We start from the raw sequence: 13,215 nt of genomic DNA on the forward strand, positions 1-13,215 counted from the left end.
TATATTGTTTTTTTTCTAACACCCTAGAGAATAAAATGGCAGTCATTGAAATACTTTTTTTCACACCGCATTTGCGCAGCGGTCTTAGAAGCGCACTTTTTTTGGAAAAAATTCACTTTTTTGAATAAAAAAATAAGACAACAGTAAAATTAGCCCAATTTTTTTTTAAACTGTGAAAGATAATGGTATGCCGAGTAAATTGATACCCAACATGTCACGCTTCAAAATTGCGCCCGCTCGTGGAATGGCGTCAAACTTTTAGCCTCAAAAATCTCCATAAGCGGCATTTAAAAAATTCTACAGGTTGCATTTTTTGCGTTACAGAGGAGGTCTAGGGCTAGAATTATTGCTCTCGCTCTACCGATCGCGGCGATACCTCACATATGTGGTTTGACCACCGTTTTCATATGTGGGAGCTACTCACATATGCGCTCGCTTCTGTGCGCAAGCTCGTCGTAACGGGGTGTTTTTAAAAAAAAAAAATTTTTTTCTTATTTATTTTAATTTATTTTATTTATTTTTACACTTTTTAAAAAAAATAAATAAAATGGATCACTTTTATTCCTATTACAAGGAATGTAAACATCCCTTGTAATAGAAAAAAGCATGACAGGTCCTCTTAAATATGAGATCTGGGGTCAAAAGGTCCTCAGATCTCATATTTGGGCTAAAATGCAACAAAAAAAAAAAAAAAAAAAAAAAAGAAAATCTGACATTTAAAAAAAAAAATATTCCTTTAAGAGGTATGGGCGGAAGTGACGTTTTGACGTCGCTTCCGCCCTCCTATGGCATAGAGACGAGTGGGGGCCATCTTAGCCTCACTTGTCTCTATGCCCAGCAGACGGAAGGACCCGATCGCCTCCGCCGCTACCGACGGCTCCGGTAAGCGGCGGAAGGTGCGGGAGGGTGGCGGGAGGGGGGGTGGCACCTCTCCCGCCGCCGATAGCGGTGATCTCGCGGCGAATCCGCCGCGGAGACCACCGTTATCGTACAGCCGACCGCCGCCTGAAGAGATGGATATCTCGGTTGTGGCAGCAGCTGCTGCCGTTACCGAGATATCCCTCTTCAAAAATAGGACGTACATCGTCGTGCGGCGGTCGGCAAGTGGTTAAGGTACCAAGGATTGAAGTAAACAATACATTTAGAAAAAAAATTCAAGCATAATCATTTACAATTGTTGTTTCTCTTATAGTATATTTTACTTCATGTGACACTTCCAAAAACTCCTGAGGAAGCTCATCCGAGCAAAACATGTAGAGTAAGAAGTGGTTGTACATATTAAAAGAATTGATACCAGATCCTTGCAAATGTTTATTGTGATTTTAAAGAATTGTTTAAATAAAATTGATATTTTTTTCTAAATGTATTGTTTACTTCAATCCTTGGTATCTTAAAAGTCTCGCCTGCCCCTTCCTCTTTTCTTTTTGTATAAATGGGATGCGGTACCAAACCTTGATCTCATTTCACCCAGTTCCTAAATATATATAAAGGGAAATTAGTTAACTTCAAATTTCATATTTTTTTACCATAGAATATACATGAGGCTAGGTCAGGCTGGACACAGATGGACCCATTTGACCCTCGAGTAGGTGCCCTCCTTCTCCTTATTAGGGATGGCCAAACGGTTCGCCCGGCGGTCGGTTTGCGGCGAATTTCGGCTGTTCGCGGTCCGCCTAACCAGCGGACTTCCGTGTTTACTGTGTAAAAGAACTTTGACCTATGATGACTCATCCATCATGTGGTACAGAACAGCCAATTGAGACATTACAGCACATGGACACTTGGACATTCCCCCTAACTTATAAATAGACCCGATCCGGTGGCCATTTTACATTCTTTCGTATGTCACTATAGGGAGAGGTTGCTGTGTGGAGCAGGGAGAGACTGCAGTGACCCAAATCGCTAGCTATTAGGTCCACAAAAGTTATTTTAAGGACTGGTATGGTATAGGTGTTAGGTGTAGTTCAGGATATAGGTTTGAGGCACTGCTATTCAAGTCATTGTTGCAGCAGCCTGTCTTTTGTCAGTGTAGAGAGAGGGACAGGACGCTGTGTGCAGCAGGGACAGTCAGTTTAATCATTAGCTGTTACTATTAGGTCCACAAAAGTCCTTTTCAGGACTGGTATGGTAAAGTAGTACAAGATATAGTTTTGAGTGCTATTCAAGTTATTGTTGCAGCAGCCTGTGTTTTGTCAGTTTAAATAGGGACAGACAGGAAGCTGTGTGTGGCAGTGAGGGACAGTCAGTTTAATCAGTAGCTGTTACTATTAGGTCCACAAAGGTTCTTTTCAGGACTGGTATGCTAATAGGCTTGTACACGTATAATATTCTTTCTTCCAAATATAGAAAGAATATTATACTTGACTGCTGCCCTTCTGCTGCAGTAGTCCTTTATGAGTATAGGGACTGAGGTACAGTCTGCTAATCACAACCTACTAGTTCCACAAAGGTCCTTATAAGGACTGGTAAGGTATAGTGTACTACAGTATATAGGGTTGAGTGAGGTACAGTCTGCTAATCCTTAAGGACTGGTATAGGTCCACAATATATAGAGTTGAGGTGCACTACTGCTGACTGCTTCCCTATTCTGCAGCAGTCCTTTATCAGTATAGGGACTGAGGTACAGTCTGCTAATCACAACCTACTAGTTCCACAAAGGTCCTTATAAGGACTGGTAAGGTATAGTGTACTACAGTATATAGGGTTGAGTGAGGTACAGTCTGCTATTCCTTAAGGACAGGTATAGGTCCACAATATATAGGGTTGAGGTGCACTACTGCTGCCCTATTCTGCAGCAGTCCTTTATCAGTATAGGGACTGAGGTACAGTCTGCTAATCACAACCTACTAGTTCCACAAAGGTCCTTATAAGGACTGGTAAGGTATAGTGTACTACAGTACATAGGGTTGAGTGAGGTACATTCTGCTAATCCTTAAGGACTGGTATAGGTCCACAATATATAGGGTTGAGGTGCACTACTGCTGACTGCTGCCCTATTCTGCAGCAGTCCTTTATCAGTATAGGGACTGAGGTACAGTCTGCTAATCACAACCTACTAGTTCCACAAAGGTCCTTATAAGGACTGGTAAGGTATAGTGTACTACAGTATATAGGGTTGTGTGAGGTACAGTCTGCTATTCCTTAAGGACAGGTATAGGTCCACAATATATAGGGTTGAGGTGCACTACTGCTGACTGCTGCCCTATTCTGCAGCAGTCCTTTATCAGTATAGGGACTGAGGTACAGTCTGCTAATCACAACCTACTAGTTGCACAAAGGTCCTTCTAAGGACTGGTAAGGTATAGCGTACTACAGTACATAGGGTTGAGTGAGGTACAGTCTGCTATTCCTTAAAGTGGGGTACCCCCTAAAAAAAAAAAATTAAAAGTCAGCAGCTACAAATACTGCAGCTGCTGGCTTTTAATAATCGGACACTTACCTGCCCCAGGGTCCAGCGATGCGGGGGAACGAAGCCCCCCCCTCGCGGCGCCGTCATGCATACTGTGGGCACCCGGCTGTGGCTTCACAGCCGGGCACCCACTGCGCATGCGCGAGCGGCGCAGGGCGCCGTGATACGCCGTACAGTCACCTGGGACACATGACAGGTCCCAGGTGAATGTGCGGCGCGAGGGGAAGTGATGTCACCAGCCCGGGCAATGAAGAAGGCAGATTACGAGGGACCCCCTAGCAACCGGTATTTAGAGGTGAGTAAAAAAATTTTTTTTGCCAATTATTTTTTGGGGATTTTTTTTACGAATTTTAAGTAGTTTTAATTTTTTGGTGGCAACACCACTTTAAGGACTGGTATAGGTCCACAATATATAGGGTTGAGGTGCACTACTGCTGCCCTATTCTGCAGCAGTCCTTTATCAGTATAGGGACTGAGAGTTTTGTCACAGGGTCATTTAAAAAATGACAGGCAGAGGAAGAGGCAGGCCCTTCCGCAGGGGTGGTAGGGGTAGGGCAGGAGCAACAGGCTTGAGCCAAAGTGGGAAATTGCAGAAGGTGCGTGCGATTACGTCAAAGATAGCACCAGAATTGGTTGACAGGCTCACTCAGCCTTACTCTTCTGCACCCTCCTCATCCTCTCGATCTGCACCCTCTTCTTCACTCTCTGCTATGTGCACCCCCAAAGACACTACCACCAACACCACATACCTTCCGCTTGAGTCACAGGAATTATTTTCCGATCCATATCAAGACATTTCTGATGCGCAGCCACTCTTGGCATTGGATCAGGAAGAGGAGGTAGCAACAACCGCCACTCAGCAGTCTGACGACAGTACCCAGATCAGCCCAAGGAGGAGGTTGGTCCCCGGTGTTGCTGCCCACTCCGAGATCTCTACTTATAGTGGTGGGGAAGGTGATGTCGATGATGTTTCTAGCGATGTCACGTGGGTGCCCACAAGAGAGGAAGAGGAGGGGAGTTCAGAGGGAGATATGGACCAGCAGATAGGGAGGAGAAGCATGAATAACTTACATTGCACAGGAGGGACAAAGCATACTGCTAATGTATCAGGAGTGAGTCATCGACCATGTACGGTCACATCTGGCACTCCCAGGACGCCGACACATGGCTCCGCAGTGTGGGCTTTTTTTAACGTGTCCGCTGCTGACAATAGTGTTGCCATCTGCAATCTTTGCAGTCAAAGCATTAGTCGCGGTAAGCCCAACACTCACCTAGGGACGACCGCCTTAAGCAGGCACATGAGCTGCCATCACCGAGCCCAGTGGGAGCAACGGAACACACAAAGCCACACTCCAGGCTCTCACCGTCCAGCCTCATCTTCTACTTCTCCTCACAATTGTCCTCCACTCCACCTTCCATCACGCCAAGCTCACGTTTTTCTGCAAAAAGGCAGGCTTCCGTGGGCCTAATGTTCGAGCGTAAAAAAATGATGACGCCCGATAACCCTCTTGCCCAACGGTTGACGGCTGGCTTGTCAGAACTGATAGCCCGCCAACTACTGCCATATAAACTGGTGGACTCGGAGGCCTTTCGAAAATTTGTGGCCATTGGAACACCACAATGGAAGGTCCCAGGAAGGAAGTATTTCTCAGAGAAGGGCATCCCAGAGCTATATGGCCATGTTCAGCGGCAAGTGAATGTATCTCTGGCACACAGTGTCGGTGCCAAGATACATCTGACCACAGACACGTGGTCTAGCAAACATGGGCAGGGAAGGTATATCACTTTTACTGCCCACTGGGTGAACCTTCTGACGGCCGTCAAGCATGTAACCCGTGTAGATTTGGTTTTACCGCCACAGATTGCATGCAGACCTGGCTCTTCTTCTCCTCTTCCTCGGCTGACTCCTCCTTTTCCGCTGCAAGCGTCTCTTCCGCTGCGCCGCCCAAGCTTCCCAGAACCTATTCGACATGCCAGGTGAGACGTTGCCATGCCGTGCTGCATCTGTTGTGCCTGGAAGCCAAGAGCCACACAGGCCCGGCACTCCTTTCAGCTTTGCGTTCACAGGCAGATCAGTGGCTAACACCGCTCCATTTGACAGTTAGTAAAGTGGTGTGTGACAACGGTGCCAATCTGCTTAGCGCATTGAAACAGGGCAAAATTACGCACGTGCCATGCATGGCACGCGTCTTAAACTTGGTCGTGCAGCGATTCGTTGTCAAATACCCTGGGGTCCAGGACATCTTGCGGCAGGCAAGGAAAATCTCGGCCCATTTCAGAAGATCTTACACGGCCTTGGCTCGCCTTGCTGACATTCAGCTGCGACACAATCTGCCGGTCAGACGTCTTATTTGCGATTGCCCGACATGATGAAACTCAACCTTCTATATGCTTGATAGGCTGCTCCAGCAGAAACGTGCAGTTAACGTCTACCTGTATGAACTCTACCTGTATGACCAGTGGCTGCTCATGCGCGACGCATGCAGACTTCTGCTGCCATTTGAGGAGATCACCAAACTGGTCAGTTGCAGCCATGGCGCCATCAGTGACATGGTACCTTATGCCTTCTTTATGGAGCGTGCATTGCGTCGTGTCATTGATCAAGCTGTGGAGGAGCAGGAGCGGGAAGATGAGGAAGTCGCAATGCTGGATGAATTCCCAGGGGGGGCTACTCTATCTGAGACAAGTGAACAACAGGGGTCTGAAGAGGAGTCAGAGGAGGATGGTGCCGGGGCGGATGAGGAGGAGCAAGAAGAGCATGCTTTAAACCTTTCTGGGATCCCTGTTGTTGTGCCTGGATGGGGAGAGGAGAATGAAGAGGACGACATTATCCTGGATGATGAGCAGGAGCCAGACCACCACACCGCTTTCAGTTTAGTGCAAATGGGGGCCTTCATGCTCCAGTGTTTTAATAGGGACCCCCGTATAAAAAGCATAAGGGTCAAGGATCAGTACTGGGTGGCAACGTACTTAGACCCCGGTACAAACACAAAATGGCGGAAATTTTACCGCCGTCAAAGAGGGCTGTCAGAATGGAGCACTTCCAGGCCTTGCTTCGAGAAATGCTGCATTCTGCTTTTGCGTGCGCTGGCAGAGGAGCAATTCCCACTCCCAGAGAAGGAGTTGCGGGTACCAATCCAACAGCGCCTGCAAGAAGAGGCCAGTTTGAAGATGTGTTGGTGACTTCTGATATGAGGACATTCTTTCAGCCGACCCATTGACATGTGCCATCCGGATCCAGCATCAGGGAACGCCTAGACCGTCAGGTGTCCGACTACATCGGGTTAACGGCCGATGTGGACGCTCTGAGGAGTCATGAACCCCTGGACTACTGGGTGGGCAGGCTTGACCTCTGGCCAGAGCTTGCCCAATTTGCAATCGAACTGTTGGCTTGCCCCTCGTCCAGTGTCCTGTCCGAAAGGACGTTCAGCGCAGCAGGGGGGATCGTGACCGATAAGCGTACTCGCCTAGCTCACGACAGTGTTAACTACCTCACATTTTTAAAAATGAATGAGGCATGGATCTCGGAGGAATTGAACACATGTGACCAGTAGACTATGTATATGTCTATAAACGATTTTGTTTAATCGAGCACACAGACCTTCTTTCTTCATTTGGCTCACTTCCTTGTCCAAAAAAAGCACACCGTACTATATGCCCGTACCCTCCTGTTTGAAGAGGTTGAGCGGTGTCATATTTCTACTGGGGCTGCTTATTATGAGGGGCTCCCACCATCCCTGTGCTGACTTCCTCCTGGGGCTGCTTATTATGAGGGGCTCCCACCATCCCTGTGCTGACTTCCTCCTGGGGCTGTACCTCTGCTGTGCATATTATGAGGGGCTCCCACCATCCCTGTGCTATGCTCATTATGAGGGGCTCCCACCATCCCTGTGCTGACTTCCTCCTGGGGCTGCTTATTATGAGGGGCTCCCACCATCCCTGTGCTATGCTGACATCCTCCTGGTGCTGCTTATTATGAGGGGCTCCCACCATCCCTGTGCTGACTTCCTCCTGGGGCTGTACCTCTGCTGTGCATATTATGAGGGGCTCCCACCATCCCTGTGCTATGCTCATTATGAGGGGCTCCCACCATCACTGTGCTATGCTGACTTCCTCCTGGGGCTGCTTATTATGATGGGCTCCCACCATCCCTGTGCTATGCTGACTTACTCCTGGGGCTGTACCTCTGCTGTGCATATTATGAGGGGCTCCCACCATCCCTGTGTTATGCTGACTTACTCCTGGGGCTGCTTACGGTGCTGGTGTCAGTGCTGTATATTACGGTGCTGGTGTCAGTGCTTTATGTCACGCTGCTGATGTCAGTGCTCTCTATCACAGTGCTGGTGTCAGATCACTCTTTCACGGTCCAGGTGTCATTGCTGTATGTCACGCTGCTGATGTCAGTGCTCTCTATCACGGTGCTGGTGTCAGATCACTCTATCACGGTGCAGGTGTCATTGCTGTATGTCACGCTGCTGATGTCAGTGCTCTCTATCACGGTGTGGTTGATCATCTCCTGCACCCTCTTCTTTGCCTACCCTGACCTTCCCTCTCCTACATTGCCTTCATGCGCTCCACAGTCCTGAATTGTCACAATTTCACATATAAAAAAAGAATGCTTGTAGTTGTCAATCCCAGATTCACCTCATACATGTGTTATGTCATTGGCCCTGTGGTGGGACTATGTTTGCACAGCTAGTAATTATTTTGTGGCTGCAAATTTGACCTGTAGGTTTGCAAAGTTCGCCTCCCATTGAAGTCAATGGGGCCCGCCGCGAACGTTACAGTTCGCGAACTATCGGCCGCGTTCGCTGTCCGCGAAACGTCCCGTCGGAAGTTCGTCCATCACTACTCCTTATCATCAACATCCTCCCCTGGCACCAGAAACACTCCTTGACAGAGAATGGAGCTGTGCTGGTACGCCTTGTGATTTCCACTGTGTGCAGCTTCAAATTATCAGTGCTATAAATGGCCTTCCTATTAAAACTAGTATTGCTTTGGTTGTGTTGTATACCTTTTGTAAGTTTTTCTTCCACTTTCTAGCCACATACATTGTTTCATGTGTGAAATAATGCTACACAATTGATTAAATTGATGCTGAATGGGTTGAACGCAGGGTTAAGAGATCCTAAGGAGGATGTGTTTTGGGGCTGCTTGTTGGACTTGGGCTGCTCAACTCTTGGTGGAACCAGTCAGGGCACTGGTTCATCAGCAAAGTGGACAAATGTTGCAGAAAACCACCTGTCCTATCACAGGAAGGACTGCCAAACTTTCCCAGATGTGAAGGTCCCAGAACAACTAGGTGATCAGACCTGTCCCCAGAGTCCAACTCATGAAGTCAAATCACAGTGGGCTTCCTGGATGAGGTGGTAAAGTTCTAGAAAACAAAACTGAAGCCCCAGCCATGGGAATAGCCCAGTAAGTGGGGTACTGTATGTCTGAAGTTAGGAAAGAGACCACCCTATTCACTGGAAGACACTGATAGGAGTTTCCAGGGACTTTTTGGTCCATGGAAACTATCTTGATGTCTCACCCAGAGCCCAGGCCCCCAGCAATGGAGACAGTGGCTAAGAGGGACCAAGGGCCAGCAAGCAAAAAGAGAAAATGGTGCAGAATGGATTGAGCCTAGGTTTGAGGGGTCCCAAGGAGGATGTGTTGGGCCTGCTTATTGGACTTTGGTTGCTCAACCCCCAGAGGAACCAGTCAGTGTACTGGTTCATCAGCAAAATGGGTGAATGTTGTAGGAGGCCACCAGTCCTATCACAGAAAGGACTGCCCAACTTTCCCAGAGCATCTAGGTGATGGCAAGAAACCAAATCACAATGGACTTTTCGGGTGAGATGGTAACCTGTAGTTCTAGGAAACAAAACTGATGCCCTGGGCATGGGGATAGCTTGGTAATTTAGGTATGTCTGATGTTAGGAAAGATACCACTCTATTCTCTGGAAGATTACAGGGACTTCCGGTCCATAGAAACTATCTTGATGTGTTACTCAGAGCCCAGGCCCTCAGCAATGGAGAGGGTGACTGAGAGGGACCAAGGGCCAACAACCAACAAGGAAATAGAAAATGTTGCAGAATGGATTGAGCCCAGGATTCAGGGGTCCCAAGGAGGATGTGTTGGGTCTGCTTATTGGAGGAGACAGGGCACTGGTTCATCAGCAAAGTGGACAAATGCTGTGGGAGGCCATCTGTCCTATCACAGGAAGGACTGCCAAACTTTCCCAGACATGAAGGTTTCAGAACATCTAGGCGATGTCCAATGAAGTAAAACTCAGGAAACCAAATCACAGTGGAATTTCCTGATGATATGCTGGCAAATATCTACGTAAGCTCTGGCTTATTAGACTATAAACTATGCAGACCTAAAAGGAATCATAAGATTGTTGTGCTTATTGTAAAATGTATTTCTTTGAGTCTGTTAAGGTAAAGAGGGATTTAAAAACACTCAGGTTACGCTGCCACCTATCATGCCTCAGGTTTGTGTAAAAGCAGTACCAAGGGAAAGGAAAAGCACAGAGGGGTGGGCCCTGTGTCCCTTAATGTACTACAAGATAGAGATTTTATGGTTAGTACAAAAATTGTATCTTAGTTCTCATCCATTGAGAGACACAGGAATTCAGGAACGCACTGGCTCGGGTTAGGCTGCTCAGAACAGGCAAGGCTACCTTACTGTGGGTACTCCAGCAGGTTACTAGTAAAATATGTCATATATGGGAGGCGCGCCAGACGAAAAGATAAAAGTCCAAATTATTTTATTGGTGTTGAGGTAAAAGACAGCCAAAACCTCCGAAACACATTGGCTGTCTTTTACCACCCTATTCACTGGAAGATGCTGATGGGTGATTTTATCTTGATGTGTCACTCAGAGACCAGGCCCCCAGCAATGAAGAGAATGACTGAGATGGAACAAGGGCCAACAAGCAAAAACAAGACAATGCTAAAAGGGTGTTCCCCCACATCCTACGGACCTCTGATTGGGGAAATAGGGCATATTAGAGTATTTTATCTTGCACATGATTGGATGATAAAATCAGCAGAGCTTCCCCTCATTTCAGATCTTCCCCGCAGATATACAGTGACTGCACTTCCAAGTGCACTTGTAGTGTAAAGTGGATTTGCCTTTCGGAAATAACCCCCATGGTGTAGATCTTTTAGTGCAGGTTTAAGCTAAACAGTCTCAGCCATCAGTGACAGATAACCATCAACGATAGACACCTGCAAGGCCTTATCCAGTCAAAGCCTGCAGGAATTAGGCCCTATAGAACTGTTCTGACTGCAAAGGTCCTAAAAGTGACCCTCTTCAGTGGAGGCAGGCTGAGTATCCCACACTAAGGATGCCATAAAAAGACTCTCAGGCATACACAAGACCCAACACTCTTCTAAATAGCAGGTGCCTCCAAGGGATACTGAGGGGCCAGGTCCTTGTAAAGGCAGTGAACAGCCAGGAGTAATATCAGTGACCAACCAGGTAGGTGATGGAGTCACTCTGGAGGGGAGGGATACGGAGGGGGCAACAGGTACCAGAGAGTGTCTCCAATCCACATGTCTCAAACAGCAGCAGTGGAGAGGGCTTTACAGCTACAGAAACTCTAAAAAACTCAAGGCCTGGCATAGTAGGCTCACCCTTCAGTTGCAGAGTAGTATGCAGTACATCAGTAAGGTTTAAATACACCCCTTGGCAACAGCAGGAGACTGTGGTGCCTCAAAAACATTATTTTTAGAGCGCGGCCATTGGAAGAGATGGCCACACGTTTAGCTTGATCTAAAGACAGTAGTATTCTGTAGTAGGTGATGTTGAAGTGCACTTAGAGCTTCCTGGGTGCCCCAGGAGCTAAGCACAAACAGTTAAGAAGTCTTATTTGGATATGGAGGTTCCTATGGACTTGGGGGTGCTCAACAAGAAACTAATGATGATAACCTTTAAAACATGGGGTTTCAGATTACAGGTACCAGTGTCTTCTTAGGGTAACAAATAAATGCACCCAGAACCACTAAAGTATAGAATATGGGCTGAGGTCACTTGTGGAACCAGGACTGTCCTTTTTGTCTTAGCACAGATATACTTCATCTGCACAGCAATAATGCAACTTGGCCCAATATAAGACAAGGCCCTAGTTAATCACAGTCCTGAACAGCTGGTGATAATGAGGGTTTCATGTTACCAGGCCACAATGGGCAGGTGGTGTAAATAGTTTGGAGACCCAAGATCCATCCGGAGCTTCAGAAACAGGAGCAGCAGCGGGATGGCGCTTCATCGATGCTGATTGGAGGGAAGAGCGCATGGAGCACCACCCAGTGGATAATATCAGTGCTCAGGCCCTCAGTCTTAACCCTTACAATGGTAAAAATCAGTGGTAGTTGTAAATTTGAAAAGGCACCCAGCAGTGCAAACAGTGAGGTAGCCCCTGTTGCTTTATCCAAACAGCCTTACTCACAAAGTAAATCTTCAGAGAAAGGCCACATTTGGGGCTGTGCCACAACACTGTTCTCTGAAGGTTCTTGGCAGCTAACACCATAAAATTCTGTCTGAAAAGTACCATAATGCAGCACCTAGTCACTTGCTAGCCCTACACATACAGTCCAGAAGACTTCAGGTATGGCCTCCAAAGCTAGGCTGAAGAAAAAACATCAGATTTTCTAGGACATTAGCATAAAACTGAAATATGCTCAGTAGAGGTGGGGTTATATGGGGGCTGGCTTACAAGTTTTCAGTGGGACCACCCAGAGACCGGAGCTTCAGAAAGAATGGGACAGTGCTGCACCTAGCTGGAGTGGGGAATGGGGCGAGTAATCCTGCCTGTTCCTGCATCCCTAGACATAATGAGAATTTAACCATTGCAGCATGTGGGGCCCCATTGCAAGGTCAGATTTCTTCTAGTCCTAGGAGTTCGGCTTTAAATGCATCCTCTCATTAACCCTCCATGTGACCCTAACACTCATACTAACCCTAGCTACAACACAAACACTAGCCCTCCTGTGACCTTAACCCTTACACAAACCCTTCTTATAACTCTTACCCTACCAATACACTTTCGCTGTAACTATCTTTATTCTTAATCCTCACACTTATTCTGTAACCCAAACACATTAACCCTTCTTGTACACTTAACCATGACTCTAACACACCCTGAAACCCTAACTGTCATACTAAACCTACCTTTATCTCTAACACTCCCTGTAATCCTAATGTTACCCTTCCCTGTAGACCTGAACCTTTTTGTAACCATAACACTTACCCATTTTAACCATTCTGTGACTCTAACCCAGTGTCTTTCAACCTTCTTCCAGTCGAGGCACCCTTTAGAATTGTGCACAATTCCAGGGCACACTAGTCTAAGGGTTTATTCACACCAGTAGGTGCATCCGAGCTTGCGTGTTACCGCAAGACACTTTCTTTTTAAATGGGCTGCCCTGTGAGTTTGAAACAAGCAAAAAGGTGCTGCCATGATTTTCATGTGTTGTTGATGTGTTGCCACACTTGGTGCAAACAAGCTCGAAGCCCTTGTACACACGGTCGGAGAATCCGTCAGAATGTGTCCTATCGGAACGTTTTGTCGGATAATCCGACTGTGTGTGGTATGCATCGGACTGTTTCCATCGGACCAAAATTTTCAACTTGCTGGAAATATTTTCCGACAAACTGGTCCGATCGGACATACTCCGATCATGTGTAGAGAATTCCGATCGGACCAAGTGCCACGCATGCTCAGATCAAATTCCTACATCAAAGCTATTGGCTACTAGCCTGAACGTAGTCCCATCGTAACGAAATTACGTCGTCACGTTCTGAACGATCGGATTTT

General features: G+C 47.1%; 1 protein-coding gene across 1 annotated transcript in view; it reads right to left on the reverse strand.

Moving 5' to 3' along the window:
* The window catches only part of LOC143957187 (uncharacterized), a 157,110-nt gene that overhangs the window by 122,655 nt on the left and 21,240 nt on the right, over positions 1-13,215 (reverse strand). The gene's annotated exons all lie outside the window — the stretch shown is intronic.

Source organism: Lithobates pipiens, unplaced genomic scaffold (genome assembly GCF_037356315.1).
Source record: "Lithobates pipiens isolate NorthernLeopardFrog02 unplaced genomic scaffold, aLitPip1_a1.2 Scaffold_51, whole genome shotgun sequence".
In the NCBI taxonomy this organism is placed as follows: domain Eukaryota; kingdom Metazoa; phylum Chordata; class Amphibia; order Anura; family Ranidae; genus Lithobates; species Lithobates pipiens.